Source organism: Aulonocara sp. 'chitande type north' Nkhata Bay, linkage group LG3, assembly GCF_057382095.1.
Source record: "Aulonocara sp. 'chitande type north' Nkhata Bay isolate Kocher_YH1m ecotype deep benthic linkage group LG3, A_spYH_male_GT1.1, whole genome shotgun sequence".
Taxonomy (NCBI): domain Eukaryota; kingdom Metazoa; phylum Chordata; class Actinopteri; order Cichliformes; family Cichlidae; genus Aulonocara; species Aulonocara sp. 'chitande type north' Nkhata Bay.
The window spans coordinates 51060089-51078253 of record NC_141346.1 but is presented as its reverse complement, the minus strand read 5'-3'; the positions used below and the strand labels follow the sequence as shown (position 1 = coordinate 51078253).

General features: G+C 39.3%; 1 pseudogene; it reads right to left on the bottom strand.

Annotated features, from left to right (window-relative positions):
- Window positions 1-9326: 9326 nt before the first annotated feature.
- Window positions 9327-11262, bottom strand: LOC147336071 (uncharacterized; annotated as a pseudogene).
- Window positions 11263-18165: the final 6903 nt, after the last annotated feature.

Sequence of the window (18165 nt, the reverse complement as noted above, 5' to 3'; positions counted from 1 at the left end):
TAAGAATACCTGTGCATGTCTGGTTGTGGAAAAGGAAGCGACATTGCATTAGCGCTGAGATGTTTTAAGAGGAGACACTGAATGGAATGAATGTTGGTTAAATGTGCAATGTTTTTGGCTGCGCTCTTGGATTGATGACTGCGCTGCGTCTTATTAATTATGCTGCTTGGATGATGTTCAAATGGACAATTAAAGTGCCGTTACGTTGAAAGGATTTTATGGTCAAAGTCTATTGTGGCTTCCAGTGGATATATGTTTTAATGGATGATCACTGAAGATTAAAATAAATAAATAAATAAAAAATCGAACAAACAAACGGGAAAATCATGAGTCAAACAGGTGATGATGATTGTTCCTCTAATGATTTGGGGGGAAAGAGAGAAAGAAAAATGACTGGAAAGGCATTGTTGAATAAAATCGAAAAATCACAAAATGAATGCAAAATATATGTTAATAAAATGAAAGGACTAATACAAAAAATGAAAGCGCTCATGCAACACAATGAAAATCTTTCTCAAATTAAGCAGTATTTGGTGGATTTAAAGGCACTGTGCGAAAAGGCTTCAAGTTCACATGTTGAGGTGTTGTCTTTGGTGCCAGAGGAAGTAATAAAACAAGAGGAATGCTTTTCAAGTATCATGAAATACACAAATGTGTTTTTAAATGAAATTCAGAACTGGATAAATCAAAGAGAACAAAATCCTGCTGTTTGTCCAAAGCAAATCAATTTATTGGAAAACAATGTTGCATCAAATACTGAGACAGAAGTGGAGGATGATATCAAGCCAAGTGATAGTGTTTCTGTTGTGATATTTTGATACCATGGTAGCATTTACTGAGTATTGTTTTTGATGATATTATACAAAGGACCCTGTTTCTGCAATGCCCTTTGTTTTAACCTCATCTCCTCTTGCTGTGTCAACTGAAGATTTTATGGTGTGAAAGTAGATACTAAGGTTGGAGGGAAAACACCAACAAATCACTCTTTTACTTATCACTCCCTTGCAGAAGATGTTTATGTGAAGACCATCTGGGTTGTGTCAGAACTCACGGATGTAGGAGACCTCTGTATAAGATTTATAGGCCTTGTGAGTGCATCTTTATTGCCCTAGCTGAACAAAGGATTCCAACTGTCGAAGGACACCACCCCACCCAGTGGGCAGGGTCTGAACTGAAACTTGTTGTCTGCCTATAAAAACTGCTGCACAAAGAATAAACTTTGAGTTAGTTTGGGATGACAATTTAGAACAGTCTCCGCGTCTTTTTGTTCTTCCAAACTGCTCCCGGTACTCCGGCCGGTGCTGTAATTAACCGTTGATCATACTTGAGAATATTTTAATTGTTATAGGTTAAAGGATGAACTCTGATGATGAAAGCCCACGCCTCAGAGAAACCCGGAATGGAGTTTCTTGCAGTTTCAAATGTTGAAAGCCACAAAACTTCTTCAAGATCTTCAACTTCATCTGTTCGTATGAAAGCTGAGGCAGAGTTGGCAGCTTTAAAGACGCGGGGAAAAGGACACTGTACCTGTCGATGCACGTTTCCCAAAATCTAAACGAGTCATATCGCTCCATGTTTGCTACTTTTGGTTTTTGGTTTTCTCCCGCAGAGTAAGAGCATCGCAGGAGCTCCTGAAGTCAAACGACGCCTCCCAGCACTCATTTATTAAAACGGAGTCGATGCCAAAAGTCTTAAACGTTAGAATCAAAGCAACAGCTGTGAACTCAGTCATGGTGTCATGTGCAGCCTTCATCTTACTGTCACTACTTTTTCATTTTAGGGTACGTGAGGTAAAGCGTCCGTCGATGTAGCTTGACTGTACAAAATTATTTTTCTACGTTATTAACAAAACAGAGCAGAGACTGATGCTGCTCCTGTCTGACCCCCTTGTGTATGGCACATGTGTATTCTGACTTGTGTGTGTGTGTGTGTGTGTTTACTTGTTTAACTTCTTTCATTATTACTTCATTTTACCTTGTTTCTTCTTTTACTTGTTTAACTTCTTTCATTATTACTTCATTTTACCTTGTTTCTTCCTTTACTTGCTTGTTATTCTTATCTAAATAATAAACCAATTAAATTTATCCTTTGAGTATTTTTCATCTCATCTTTACAGAATCTTTCAAAAACATTTGCAAACATTCAGATCTGTCTTTTATTTTCTTCTTGAAACCTCATAAATGGTGAACTAAAAACCCGGATTATGGTTTGAAACATAGTTTCAGCTGAAACTGGCATAACATGCTGTGTGTGTGTGTGTGTGTGTGTGTGTGTGTGTGTGTGTGTGTGTGTGTGTGTGCGTGCGTGCGTGTGTGTGTGTGTGTGTGTGTGTGTAGGAGCGGCAGTCGCTGTGTGAGTGTGATATCACATCTGCATCACTCAAGCGTAGGCAAGCCCGCGTCAGACAACAATAAACAAAAAGCAGAAAAAGGCCAACAGTAAAAACTCAGACTCCAGCATGAGCTCCTTCCTGCTGCTTAACCAATCACCTTCCTCCATATCATCACTGCTCCCTCCCTCCTCCTCTCTCCATCCTACACCACCTTTGTTATTTAACACCGACCCCCCCAATCTGATAATCAGACAAATTCCCAAACACCTGACTTCACTGTGTCGACACCGTTCCTGACTATTTCTGACCTCAGGTCAGCTCTGCTATTATCCTCACATTAAGGGTTCGTTCACCTGCCTGCAGATGATCTGTGAGCTCGTCGGTTGTAAATTAAACTCTAAGCACACTGAGGGTAACCGGGAGGCGTTCAGGGCCTGCAGTGCAGAGCTGCAACATGACAAAAAGGGATGGGGGCTCAGATCTCCTGAACAGGGTGGAAACAACACGGTGGGTTTGTGCTGTTTGTGATTCCTGCTCCGTCACTCTGGTGGAGACGACTGCAGCTCAGCAGCGCTCCCTGCTGATCCTCTGATGAAGATGTCAACAGTATGTAAACTGAGCTGATGTGCTGCTGTTTGAGCCCACGTGGTAGCGTACGTCCAGTATGGGAGAACTTAGTCACCGGTGCTGTCTTTGCTTGTGCTCTAGCTTTAGCCTGTTTGATTGTTTGTTTTCTATTTTATTACTGCCTAAAAGGGGAGGTGGGGGAAACACATGCCTGACTTCTCCTGTCAGAGGTTTTGTAAGCTCATTGGAGGGTAAACGCGCACAATGTAAATCATAAAACAACTGACTGGGGCTGTGCTGCAGGTGGATCAGTGCTGTGGACAGTAGCTGTGGAAAAGAGACTGGACAAAGACTCTCAGCCTTAAATACAGGACAGAGGATGATCCGATCATCTTTCAGCTAACAGTGTCGAGCAGAAGGACGGCCGGCTGATGCGTCCGTACGAACCCTTTTGTACTCACTCCTGTGTATAAGGAGGCGGCGAGGGGTTGTGTAGTTAACCTCAGCACCACACAGCTACAGCAGAGGAGAGAACACAAACGAGTCCTTTCATTCGGCTCTGTTCTTTCTCCTTGTCTGTTTTATAAGCTAACACTAGAGGGCGCCATTGTGGCACATTCAGCGCTCACTCTGAGGTCACTGGACAGAGAAGAAAATACCAAACTGGGAGACGGATGGAGACGAAACATCTGGAAGATCAGAACTGTACATTTTTAAGTGTAAGAAAAAAAACAGACAAAATATTTGTAAATATTAAGTTTCTTGTTTATTTTATGTTTTGTTTGTTTGTTTTTTGGAGTGAATGAATGATATGCTTATTTTGTGATGACAAAAGACAACAGGTAATGAGAAGAAAAAAATGGCCGTTAGCTTGAGGTTTCAAATGAGTTCATCCTTACCACCGATCAGTTTTGTCTTTGTTTTTTCAACATTTATTTTATTTTTGTCATAACGTTGATCGTTATCATGTGACCATCCTGTAGCAGGAAGGTCGCTGTAGCAGAAGTCATCTCCACTGAAGCCCCCTCACAGCAGAGGGCCAGTCATGCTGTTTATTAGGATTTGCTAGTTTTCAGTGAGAAAAAACATTTTCATCAAGTTTTAAATCCTTTCGTTGCTCTTTTCTCTGTGATTGTCATAAAATCGTCGTCCTCTTTTCAAGCCTTAGCTCGCTTTTATTTTGAAAAATGAGTCTTGTGATCAGAGATGAATCTGTGCTGCATGATGTGCGTAACATCAGAGCGATAAAAGCCAGCTTTGCCTTTCAGTGATTCGCAGTAAGGACATAAATGACCTAAACTGAGACTGAAAAAAGTGCAGTCAGTTAAATGTTAGCTCACCTAACATGTAGCAGTGTTTACATGTAGCCATGTTTGACAGACTCCAGGGCTTTGATACCATAAGATGCCTCATATCCTCACAGACTCATGAGATCACACAGGTGGTCTGACCTGCTCGTGTCACACTGTGCTGTCTGTCTGTCTGTCCGTTGTTTTTCTCCTGCAGTGATGTTATGTAGCAGAAAAACAGTTGGATGCTGGAAAAGTGCAGAGCGATGGGTGACGTGTGGAGAACATCACAGTCTGTGTGTGTTCAACAGCTGTTAGAGCCACACTTTGTCCTTTCTGTGGTATAACTGCTGGATTTATTTTATTCCAACACTTAGAAACTGTCAGCAAAGCAAAACTTCATGATTGGATGATCCTGTGTCACGTCCACAGTGTCAAACGTGCACAGAGACAGTGACACCCACAGAGAAACCCTCAGCTTGGTGTCCATTGCAAATCTGCACCTGTTGTCTTCTTTCTACTTTCTTTGTTGAACTCAGAAACTCGAGACTTGAGATGAAGAAAAATGTTAAATAATGGAATAAAAAAAAGATGATTATTAAAAAAAGTAAAGTAAAATTATATAAATAAATGAGGTGATGATATTTCTGTTTACTTTAGAAGTTATTATACACTGTATGCTGCGATTCTGATCTGGGAAACATTAAAGACATTCATAGCCAGACTGCTGACTTTGTGTTTTTATTCAGTCGCCTAACAGAAGTGCAGTAAGAAACGATTTAGCCCATCCTGATTTCTTAGCTGTTTGCATATTTGACACACTTACGTGTTTCAGATCGTGAAGCAAATTTTTATGATAGATAAAGATGACCAGAGTCAGTATAAAATAAAGCTTTTACATGTATTGCTGGGAGGTCGGCAGCTCCCTCCACTGCTTGGCCCTCTGTGAAAAACAACTGGGATCCAGCTTCCCTGTGATGCTGAATTATATAAGCGGAAGAACATAAATAGATAGAAGGATGGATGATTGTATTTTGTGTACAATTGTTGAAGTGTAAAAAGGGTTGGCCCTCCGTGGTGCCCTAAGCAAAGTTTGATTTTTGGAGCCCTTTAATAGTGCCAATAATAGTGATTAATGATCACCTACTATAAATGTATTTCATTTTCTAATGTTGATGTTGTTGTAATCCACAGTGAAAAATGTCATAAAAACAGAGAGAAACAATAGATCAAACCTGAGAGCTGCACAGTTGCAGCAGTGTGGTTTACGTCATTCTGTTGTCAGCCTGTTTTACACATCGGTAGTTTCTTATTGACGTGTAAAAAGATCTGAAATCGTAGTAAATTCAGCTGCTATTGTGGGCTGGGGATGATTTACACTTAACATTTTAATAACTGGGTACTGAATGTCAGAGGCCCAATGTTCCCTCTAATTTTTCACGTGTCTGAGCGAACACACAAACTCCCTGAGCGATCCCTTGGACCAATGAGCGACATCAGACGTGTGCACTGTGGTCACGCCGGCATCGAATCCATCCAAGTTTCATGGTTTATTAAAAGAATCAAATTACAGCGTTTACATTTATGTTAGACTACTTTTAATTAACTGCTTTAGCCCATTTACCATGAAAATGTAAAAAAAAATCTTGTTCATGACCTGTGCAGTATGTTAACACTATTGGAAGCAAAAATAACTTGAACTCCAATTTCGAAAACACAACTTTCTTTTTTCTTTTATACAGCTCTGACTTGTATCATGAGTCTGTGGTCTGGGAGAGAGTCCTGTAACTCTCTGTCTACAAAATATAGTAAATAATGACCAATGCTGAGCAATTAATTATATAGTTACTTCTTCAAAAAAGTAACTCAGTTTGGCAAACAAAGTTTTTTGCAGCTATTTTTTTAAATGCAGCCAAGGCGTTTTTAAATAAACATTTCAAACTATTTACAGAACAATCAGCTGTTCTGCATCAAATCTGATGCCACACAAATTATTTGTTCCCCTCCAAAAAATAATTTCTGTCCACTATGAGATAAAGGAAAAGAACAACAGCCTGATACCTGCAGGCCTGACAGCAGGAGATGTATCACTCCTGTAACACCTGTAGCATTCATTGTTCTGACACACACAACAAAACTATTGACTACACTACACACTAACTACACAAGATTTGCGCTAAACGTTGCAAATCTCTCACATCTCAAAGCACCGCCATCACTCCTAAAACTTCCCCCCGTTTCTTAACAACTAGACGCCACGTTGCCATATCATTCTTTGATTGGTCGACATGGTACTTTTTTGGACGAATAGGAAAGGCAGAGGGGGGTGGGGTTTGTTTTTGCTCACAGGTGGAGAGCGCTTTCGAGTGTTTTCCTTATAAAACGCCGTTTTTACCGTTTCTTCCTGCAGTAAATATAAACAACGATAGTATTCAGAAAGAAAACAAAACATTGCAGATGTTTTTATCACAACTCTGGTTTTACGTGGTCTATCAACACAATTTAAAAACTGGTGTAAAGTCCCCAATTTTTCCGTCAATTGTTCCGTCTGTCCTGCTCACATCTCCAATGGTTGTACACGTTGTCATTAACATGGCTTCACTCCACATCAGCCACGCCGCTTTGCCAGCTAAAACACTGGTGTCGGCACATAAGGACGCTGTCATAGCCTGCCAACAACGTTGATTGGCTGCGCATACACGCATTATTGGCTGGACTATGGGATAAGGTGGCATCGTTCCCATATGGGAGCAGCCAGTCACTTACTGACTAACACTGCAAAACAGAATTGTTAAAGTATTAATTTTAATTTCAATTCAGGTTAGAATTTTTTTGGTGCGCAACGCAGAATTTCTGTGCGCAGAGACTGTGCCAGCAGTGCGCAATTGCGCACGTGCGCAGCTTAGAGGGAACATTGCATAGGCCCACTAAAAGTTACAAAATAAGCTACTATCAAATACATTTACTGTAAACACATCAGAAGGTTATTTATGTGGCAAAAAGTTAGATCTATACAAAATGTTGCAGGGAAACAGAGAAGGAGCTCGTATAGGTTTGAGTTTTATTCACATCTATTGTGCAGGTACAAATAGCAGAGTGGAAAACTTTATACTTTGTGTTTGCAAACATTAATTTATGAAGATTAATTAACATGAGTGTAGCACAAAGTAAAGGTGGAAGCAGTATTCTGACATGACAGTGCAATCAAAACACATTTTGCCACAACAATCTGTGAATAATTGTAACAAACAACTGTCATTTTAATATTGGACAAACTAGTTGTGCAGCCCTAACCTGAAATCTGCTGTTTGTTCTGAATGAAAAACGTTAGTCTTTGGTAAACATTTTAATCCCATTTATAGATGCAATATGTTATTTCAGTTAAGACTAAATGTTACCACACGTTCCCATCATTAGAGCGCATTTAAAGTGTGGAGAAGTCTGTGAAGGTTCTCAGTCATCCAGGTCATCGTAGTCTAAGGAGCTTGCTAAGAAAAGCGTCTGGACTTCTTTGAGTTACTTGAAGACGTTTCACCTCTCATCCGAGAAGCTTCTTCAGTTCTAAGGGTCAAATGGTGGAGAGTCCAAGCTGTATTGAAGAATTTCTAACTTCATGTAGGCTAAACAGCGGCCTAGAATTAGACTCAAAATCCTGCACTTGCCCAAAATAAAGGGGGCGTTAATGTACCAGATTCTACAGAACACCAGAAATAACTGCTAAGATGGGTCCAACACATCTGAGTTCATGCTGGAGGAACTGTGGGACACACTCTGCCAACCACACTCATATATTGTGGCTCTGCCCTAAACTCTGTGTATTCTGGAGGCAGATATTTGATGCTCTCAAAGACATTTTCCAAGGTAAATATTCCACTAAGTCCTACAGTAGCAGTGTTGGGAAGGATTGCAGAACATATTGACTGCAAAGCCAAAAGTTACCTGCTAAATATATGACTCACTGCAGCCCTAAAATGCATAACTATCAGATGGTTAAAACCAGATATAATCTATGGATCCAGTGAGTGTCTGTCTGATGGAACAAATTACATACTCAGACTACAGAAACAAGTCTTTGAGAAACGGTGGGGACCCATGTTACCTTTCCTATTACAATGAAGAACACCACCTAGTTTTGTGAGCCCTCTCTCTCTCCACACACACACACACACACACACACACACACACACACACACACACACACACACACACACACACACACACACACACACACACACACACACAGCATGTTATGCCAGTTTCAGCTGAAACTATGTTTCAAACCATAATCCGGGTTTTTAGTTCACCATTTATGAGGTTTCAAGAAGAAAATAAAAGACAGATCTGAATGTTTGAAAATGTTTTGGAAAGATTCTGTAAAGATGAGATGAAAAATACTCAAAGGATAAATTTAATTGGTTTATTATTTAGATAAGAATAACAAGCAAGTAAAGGAAGAAACAAGGTAAAATGAAGTAATAATGAAAGAAGTTAAACAAGTAAATGAAGAAACAAGGTAAAATGAAGTAATAATGAAAGAAGTTAAACAAGTAAATGAAGAAACAAGGTAAAATGAAGAAATAATGAAAGAAGTTAAACAAGTAAATGAAGAAACAAGGTAAAATGAAGTAATAATGAAAGAAGTTGAACAAGTAAATGAAGAAACAAGGTAAAATGAAGTAATAATGAAAGAAGTTAAACAAGTAAATGAAGAAACAAGGTAAAATGAAGTAATAATGAAAGAAGTTAAACAAGTAAATGAAGAAACAAGGTAAAATGAAGTAATAATGAAAGAAGTTGAACAAGTAAAAGAAGAAACAAGGTAAAATGAAGTAATAATGAAAGAAGTTAAACAAGTAAATGAAGAAACAAGGTAAAATGAAGTAATAGTGAAAGAAGTTGAACAAGTAAATGAAGAAACAAGGTAAAATGAAGTAATAATGAAAGACGTTGAACAAGTAAAAGAAGAAACAAGGTAAAATGAAGTAATAATGAAAGAAGTTAAACAAGTAAATGAAGAAACAAGGTAAAATGAAGTAATAATGAAAGAAGTTAAACAAGTAAATGAAGAAACAAGGTAAAATGAAGTAATAATGAAAGAAGTTAAACAAGTAAATGAAGAAACAAGGTAAAATGAAGTAATAATGAAAGAAGTTAAACAAGTAAATGAAGAAAAAAGGTAAAATGAAGTAATAATGAAAGAAGTTAAACAAGTAAATGAAGAAACAAGGTAAAATGAAGTAATAATGAAAGAAGTTAAACAAGTAAATGAAGAAACAAGGTAAAATGAAGTAATAATGAAAGAAGTTAAACAAGTAAAAGAAGAAACAAGGTAAAATGAAGTAATAATGAAAGAAGTTAAACAAGTAAATGAAGAAACAAGGTAAAATGAAGTAATAATGAAAGAAGTTAAACAAGTAAATGAAGAAAAAAGGTAAAATGAAGAAATAAGGAAAGAAGTTAGGAGAGAAAACCCCAACAATCCCCTCTGAGCAAGCACTTGGCGACAGTGGGGAGGAAAAACTGCCTTTAAACGGGCAGAAACCTCCGGCAGAACCAGGCTCAGGAGGGGACAGTCAACTGCCGGGACTGGTTGGGGGGGGGGGGGTTAACAGAGGTTGAGCAAGACGAGGCTACATCAGGTGAGGAAGCAGTAGCGTCTCTCCTCTGGAACAAGTGGAACCATTTTTTCTTTTTTTTCATGCACTTTTCCACGAGCGCTTTTTTCTGCAGGATGAGATTTCTCAGCTCGTCGATGGTTTCTGCGTTTTTTTTCTTCAAGTTTCTCACATCTTTGTTCCACCTCTTCCAATGCTGCTTGTTGTTCTTCAAGCTTGTCTTTGAGTTGTTTGGATGTTTCCTCCTGTATCAGCTTGTCCTTGTGCATGTCTGCATTTCTCTGTTGGACCTCTTTGTGCTTGTCTTTTAACTGCTTCTTTCTTTTCTTGATTTCTTGATTTTTGTCTTCATGTATTTTGTCTTCTTGTTGTTTTTGTGACTGCATTTGAGTGTGTTCACTCTTCAAGTTATTGAATTCCACCAAACTCCCCTTAACGAGCTCGGAGTTGTTTCTCGCTATCTGATCGATCCTTTTCTGCATCTGTGAGCACCGTTTCTCCAGTTTGTCCTTTTCTTCTTCCACTTTAGTTGCTTTGTCCTTCAGCTGATTACAAAACTCTTGCAGTTTTAGATTTTTAGACTGAAAGTCCTGGACGATGCGTTTTCCTTCTTTCAGTCTTTCCTGCTGTTGCTCTTTCTGTTGAAGAAGGTCTTTATTTTGGCGCAGTGTTTCATCCAGGCTTTCTTTCAGCATGCGGTATTTTTCCTGCATGCTCTTCAGTTTGTGCTGCATGTCTTGTTGCTTTTTGTCCTGCTCTTCCTTCTGTTGGAGGAATTTATTCTTTTCTTCCACAGCTTCATGGAGCTGTCTTTGGAGGAGCAGATTTTTTCGGTCCATGTATTGGAGATCCCGCTGTATCTTATCAGTCATCGTTTTCTTGTCTTGGAGCTGGTTGGTCATTTCTTTTAGTTCTGCGCGCTTTTGCCTGTTTTCTTTATTGAGGTGCACAATCTGCTCTCGGGCCTGAGCAAACTTGATTCCCCAGCCCTCATTAATAATGTTTATGTCCGGCTGGCGCTGTTGTCTTTCTTCCAGCTCTTTATTTTGGGCTTCCATTCGTCTACACTTGTCCTCCAGTTGAAGTTTTTCTTCTTCAATTTGTTGCATTTTTTTCTGGAGAAGGTAGTTTTCCTTCCTACTCTCCTCTAATGCCCTTTGGAAGGATGAGACGCCATTTGGGGAAATCGGCCGGCCACTCCAGGAAGGAGAGGCGGCGTAATCTTTTTGAATTGGTTGTTTTTTTCTTGGAAACATGTTGGAGTTTCTATACGATGACTTTGAAGAGCTTTCCAAATGTTTCTGTGGTGAACGTTTTGTATGCTGCAAACACAGATGCTGCTGAAACGAACTAAATCTTGCTGTTTCTCACCCCTATTTAAGGAAAAACATCAAAGGACTTATGACGTTCTATGACATCATCACTCCAATGAGATTGTCACAAGACGTTTTGGAATGGGGTGTTTTTTTTTAAACTGTTTTCAAACTTAACTTAAAATTTCATTGTTTCCTAGTTGTGGACTATTGGTTAGTCCAGCCGATGAAGAAATTAATTGTCACAAACATCCCTAATATTACATAACAGACAACAGAAAACAAGACAGTTTTTTTTCTAATAGAGGTATAATAAAAGTTTTTTTAATTATCCTACTTTTTATAAAAGAGAACATTTATTAAAGAGTATGTATTTAATTAAAAAACTCTGTTCATCTAAAGCAGGGGTCAGCAACCTTTAAGACCCAAAGAGCCATAATTGGCCTATCTGGGGTTGAAAGGCTCGATAAATGCACGGCGTTTCGCCGGGTACAGCGGCTTCCACGAGTGTGATGCTTATTTTGAGCGATGAAAAAATAACAAAATATAATTTTATTTGTATATTGCAAAATCACAATAATCTTCCAATTTAGAACTACAAGTAAAAAAAAAAGAACTGGCATAAATAAAATACACTTCAGCTAAATACTAATTTATTTTCCCAAACCACGCAGAGCCGCACTATAAGGACTAAAGAGCCGCATGAGGCTCCGGAGCCGCAGGTTGCCGACCCCTGATCTAAAGGCTATAACAAAAAGCTTCCTGCTGGAAAATGAAATGTCCCCATTAAGAGTCTGAATCAGGAGCCGATGACATTACTCTGTAAACTCTCAAAGCACTTTAATAAACAAGCAAACAGTTCCACCTCTCGCATTATTGCGTAAAGTTGACAGCGCGTCAGGCAAATAGGCAGGCTCCATCCCCGGCCTCTAGCGACTGTGGAAGTCGCTACATCTTTAGTCAACAAAAAACGGCATTCTGGAGAAGCCAGCCACAAGCAGGATCAAAGAAATCAGATCAAGGAACCTGAAAGACGCCAAGTAAGTGCAGCGCATCTGAATGAGTGAGCCCAGCAGCACCGACACACCTGACGCAATTCTGAGGAGCGCAGGTAAGAATACCTGTGCATGTCTGGTTGTGGAAAAGGAAGCGACATTGCATTAGCGCTGAGATGTTTTAAGAGGAGACACTGAATGGAATGAATGTTGGTTAAATGTGCAATGTTTTTGGCTGCGCTCTTGGATTGATGACTGCGCTGCGTCTTATTAATTATGCTGCTTGGATGATGTTCAAATGGACAATTAAAGTGCCGTTACGTTGAAAGGATTTTATGGTCAAAGTCTATTGTGGCTTCCAGTGGATATATGTTTTAATGGATGATCACTGAAGATTAAAATAAATAAATAAATAAAAAATCGAACAAACAAACGGGAAAATCATGAGTCAAACAGGTGATGATGATTGTTCCTCTAATGATTTGGGGGGAAAGAGAGAAAGAAAAATGACTGGAAAGGCATTGTTGAATAAAATCGAAAAATCACAAAATGAATGCAAAATATATGTTAATAAAATGAAAGGACTAATACAAAAAATGAAAGCGCTCATGCAACACAATGAAAATCTTTCTCAAATTAAGCAGTATTTGGTGGATTTAAAGGCACTGTGCGAAAAGGCTTCAAGTTCACATGTTGAGGTGTTGTCTTTGGTGCCAGAGGAAGTAATAAAACAAGAGGAATGCTTTTCAAGTATCATGAAATACACAAATGTGTTTTTAAATGAAATTCAGAACTGGATAAATCAAAGAGAACAAAATCCTGCTGTTTGTCCAAAGCAAATCAATTTATTGGAAAACAATGTTGCATCAAATACTGAGACAGAAGTGGAGGATGATATCAAGCCAAGTGATAGTGTTTCTGTTGTGATATTTTGATACCATGGTAGCATTTACTGAGTATTGTTTTTGATGATATTATACAAAGGACCCTGTTTCTGCAATGCCCTTTGTTTTAACCTCATCTCCTCTTGCTGTGTCAACTGAAGATTTTATGGTGTGAAAGTAGATACTAAGGTTGGAGGGAAAACACCAACAAATCACTCTTTTACTTATCACTCCCTTGCAGAAGATGTTTATGTGAAGACCATCTGGGTTGTGTCAGAACTCACGGATGTAGGAGACCTCTGTATAAGATTTATAGGCCTTGTGAGTGCATCTTTATTGCCCTAGCTGAACAAAGGATTCCAACTGTCGAAGGACACCACCCCACCCAGTGGGCAGGGTCTGAACTGAAACTTGTTGTCTGCCTATAAAAACTGCTGCACAAAGAATAAACTTTGAGTTAGTTTGGGATGACAATTTAGAACAGTCTCCGCGTCTTTTTGTTCTTCCAAACTGCTCCCGGTACTCCGGCCGGTGCTGTAATTAACCGTTGATCATACTTGAGAATATTTTAATTGTTATAGGTTAAAGGATGAACTCTGATGATGAAAGCCCACGCCTCAGAGAAACCCGGAATGGAGTTTCTTGCAGTTTCAAATGTTGAAAGCCACAAAACTTCTTCAAGATCTTCAACTTCATCTGTTCGTATGAAAGCTGAGGCAGAGTTGGCAGCTTTAAAGACGCGGGGAAAAGGACACTGTACCTGTCGATGCACGTTTCCCAAAATCTAAACGAGTCATATCGCTCCATGTTTGCTACTTTTGGTTTTTGGTTTTCTCCCGCAGAGTAAGAGCATCGCAGGAGCTCCTGAAGTCAAACGACGCCTCCCAGTGTAACGGAGCGGAAAGGCTGATTTATTTCCAAGATGTTTTGTGTTTTTAAAAGGAAGGAGACCTTCCTAAAAACGGGCAGAGCAGTGGAGCCGCCAAGGGAAACACACAATTTAAACTGTAAGATTAAAAATATAATTTATTATATTTAAATAGTTAAAAATGTAAGATAAATTAAAACAACCTTGGCCAAGGGATAACACAATAAAAATCAATAAAACACAACATTAAAAGTCCAGTGGAATCCACCACAGCATAAAAGTCCCAGGGAGTTAAGAAATCCAGCGAAGTAAAAGGGAAACCCAGCGGAGTCCTCTCCTTCCTTTCCGCATTCGCGTCTTGATATGCTAGAGAAAGGGAGGAGGGGCAGTCACTATTCTTCCGGCAGTTTTTATTCAATAAAAGGGGATAAGTCAAAGACTTACCCCGGGTGGGCAGAGCTCTCAACTCCGCCCGCCGCTTCTTAAAAACTGCAAAGCCACACAGCCGTCCCGTGCCTTCCGCTGGTGCTGTCTCCGCTCTCCCCGCTGGTACTGTCACTCTCTGCACTGGTGCCCTGTGCGCTGGTACTGTCCGTTCTCCCTCGAACGCCAAGCTCCAACCCTCTTATGTGTCACTCAGCACTCTGTAAATTACACTCCCTTTCCTCTCAGGTGTGTCCAATTAGTAAAAATGGGGAAAGGCGGAGTCTCTCCAGGACAATTTGCCGGCAACTAAAACATGCAAACTAAATAAAACACTGCACAAAAATATAACCAATGCATGCAATATAAAAAATAAATATGTACACTTCACATTAAAATACAGCACAGCAAAACAACATCCGTCCTTCCCTGGATGACACCAGCACTCATTTATTAAAACGGAGTCGATGCCAAAAGTCTTAAACGTTAGAATCAAAGCAACAGCTGTGAACTCAGTCATGGTGTCATGTGCAGCCTTCATCTTACTGTCACTACTTTTTCATTTTAGGGTACGTGAGGTAAAGCGTCCGTCGATGTAGCTTGACTGTACAAAATTATTTTTCTACGTTATTAACAAAACAGAGCAGAGACTGATGCTGCTCCTGTCTGACCCCCTTGTGTATGGCACATGTGTATTCTGACTTGTGTGTGTGTGTGTGTGTGTGTGTGTGTAGGAGCGGCAGTCGCTGTGTGAGTGTGATATCACATCTGCATCACTCAAGCGTAGACGGGCCAGAACACAAACGAGTCCTTTCATTCGGCTCTGTTCTTTCTCCTTGTCTGTTTTATAAGCTAACACTAGAGGGCGCCATTGTGGCACATTCAGCGCTCACTCTGAGGTCACTGGACAGAGAAGAAAATACCAAACTGGGAGACGGATGGAGACGAAACATCTGGAAGATCAGAACTGTACATTTTTAAGTGTAAGAAAAAAAACAGACAAAATATTTGTAAATATTAAGTTTCTTGTTTATTTTATGTTTTGTTTTTTTGGGGGTTTTTTTTTGGAGTGAATGAATGATATGCTTATTTTGTGATGACAAAAGACAACAGGTGCAGTTTGTAATGAGAAGAAAAAAATGGCCATTAGCTTGAGGTTTCAAATGAGTTCATCCTTACCACCGATCAGTTTTGTCTTTGTTTTTTCAACATTTATTTTATTTTTGTCATAACGTTGATCGTTATCATGTGACCATCCTGTAGCAGGAAGGTTGCTGTAGCAGAAGTCATCTCCACTGAAGCCCCCTCACAGCAGAGGGCCAGTCATGCTGTTTATTAGGATTTGCTAGTTTCCAGTGAGAAAAAACATTTTCATCAAGTTTTAAATCCTTTCGTTGCTCTTTTCTCTGCGATTGTCATAAAATCGTCGTCCTCTTTTCAAGCCTTAGCTCGCTTTTATTTTGAAAAATGAGTCTTGTGATCAGAGATGAATCTGTGCTGCATGATGTGCATAACATCAGAGCGATAAAAGCCAGCTTTGCCTTTCAGTGATTCGCAGTAAGGACATAAATGACCTAAACTGAGACTGAAAAAAGTGCAGTCAGTTAAATGTTAGCTCACCTAACATGTAGCAGTGTTTACATGTAGCCATGTTTGACAGACTCCAGGGCTTTGATACCATAAGATGCCTCATATCCTCACAGACTCATGAGATCACACAGGTGGTCTGACCTGCTCGTGTCACACTGTGCTGTCTGTCTGTCCGTTGTTTTTCTCCTGCAGTGATGTTATGTAGCAGAAAAACAGTTGGATGCTGGAAAAGTGCAGAGCGATGGGTGACGTGTGGAGAACATCACAGTCTGTGTGTGTTCAACAGCTGTTAGAGCCACACTTTGTCCTTTCTGTGGTATAACTGCTGGATTTATTTTATTCCAACACTCAAAAACTGTCAGCAAAGCAAAACTTCATGATTGGATGATCCTGTGTCACGTCCACAGTGTCAAACGTGCACAGAGACAGTGACACCCACAGAGAAACCCTCAGCTTGGTGTCCATTGCAAATCTGCACCTGTTGTCTTGTTTCTACTTTCTTTGTTGAACTCAGAAACTCGAGACTTGAGATGAAGAAAAATGTTAAATAATGGAATAAAAAAAAGATGATTATTAAAAAAAGTAAAGTAAAATTATATAAATAAATGAGGTGATGATATTTCTGTTTACTTTAGAAGTTATTATACACTGTATGCTGTGATTCTGATCTGGGAAACATTAAAGACATTCATAGCCAGACTGCTGACTTTGTGTTTTTATTCAGTCGCCTAACAGAAGTGCAGTAAGAAACGATTTAGCCCATCCTGATTTCTTAGCTGTTTGCATATTTGCCACACTTACGTGTTTCAGATCATGAAGAACATTTTTATGATAGATAAAGATGACCAGAGTCAGTGTAAAATAAAGCTTTTACATGTATTGCTGGGAGGTCGGCAGCTCCCTCCACTGCTTGGCCCTCTGTGAAAAACAACTGGGATCCAGCTTCCCTGTGATGCTGAATTATATAAGCGGAAGAACATAAATAGATAGAAGGATGGATGATTGTATTTTGTGTACAATCGTTGAAGTGTAAAAAGGGTTGGCCCTCCGTGGTGCCCTAAGCAAAGTTTGATTTTTGGAGCCCTTTAATAGTGCCAATAATAGTGATTAATGATCACCTACTATAAATGTATTTCATTTTCTAATGTTGATGTTGTTGTAATCCACAGTGAAAAATGTCATAAAAACAGAGAGAAACAATAGATCAAACCTGAGAGCTGCACAGTTGCAGCAGTGTGGTTTACGTCATTCTGTTGTCAGCCTGTTTTACACATCGGTGGTTTTTTATTGACATGTAAAAAGATCTGAAATCGTAGTAAATTCAGCTGCTATTGTGGGCTGGGGATGATTTACACTTAACATTTTAATAACTGGGTACTGAATGTCAGAGGCCCAATGTTCCCTCTAATTTTTCACGTGTCTGAGCGAACACACAAACTCCCTGAGCGATCCCTTGGACCAATGAGCGACATCAGACGTGTGCACTGTGGTCACGCCGGCATCGAATCCATCCAAGTTACATGGTTTATTAAAATAATCAAATTACAGCGTTTACATTTATGTTAGACTACTTTTAATTAACTGCTTTAGCCCATTTACAATGAAAATGTAAAAAAAAATCTTGTTCATGACCTGTGCAGTATGTTAACACTATTGGAAGTAAAAATAACTTGAACTCCAATTTCGAAAACACAACTTTCTTTCTTTTCTTTTTTTTTCTTTTATACAGCTCTGACTTGTATTATGAGTCTGTGGTCTGGGAGAGAGTCCTGTAACTCTCTGTCTCCAAAATACAGTATATAATGACCAATGCTGGGCAATTAATTATATAGTTACTTCTTCAAAAAAGTAACTCAGTTTGGCAAACAACGTTTTTTGCAGCTATTTTTTTAAATGCAGCCAAGGCGTTTTTAAATAAACATTTCAAACTATTTACAGAACAATCAGCTGTTCTGCATCAAATCTGATGCCACACAAATTATTTGTGCCACTCCAAAAAATAATTTCTGTCCACTATGAGATAAAGGAGAACAACAGCCTGATACCTGCAGGCCTGACAGCAGCAGATGTATCACTCCTGTACAGTGCTTTAAGTGGCCCAGAAGAGGTGCCGGTACTCTATTTTTTTTCCGCCTCCCCTGAGGTAACAACAACTATATTGAATGGGTTTTATATACAACAGTCAACAGACAACCTTATACAAAATAATAAATCATTTTATTAGTTTGTGGATTTGCTTGAGCTAGAAAGAGCTACTGAACATAAATAAAATGTGCAAAAAGGTATTGA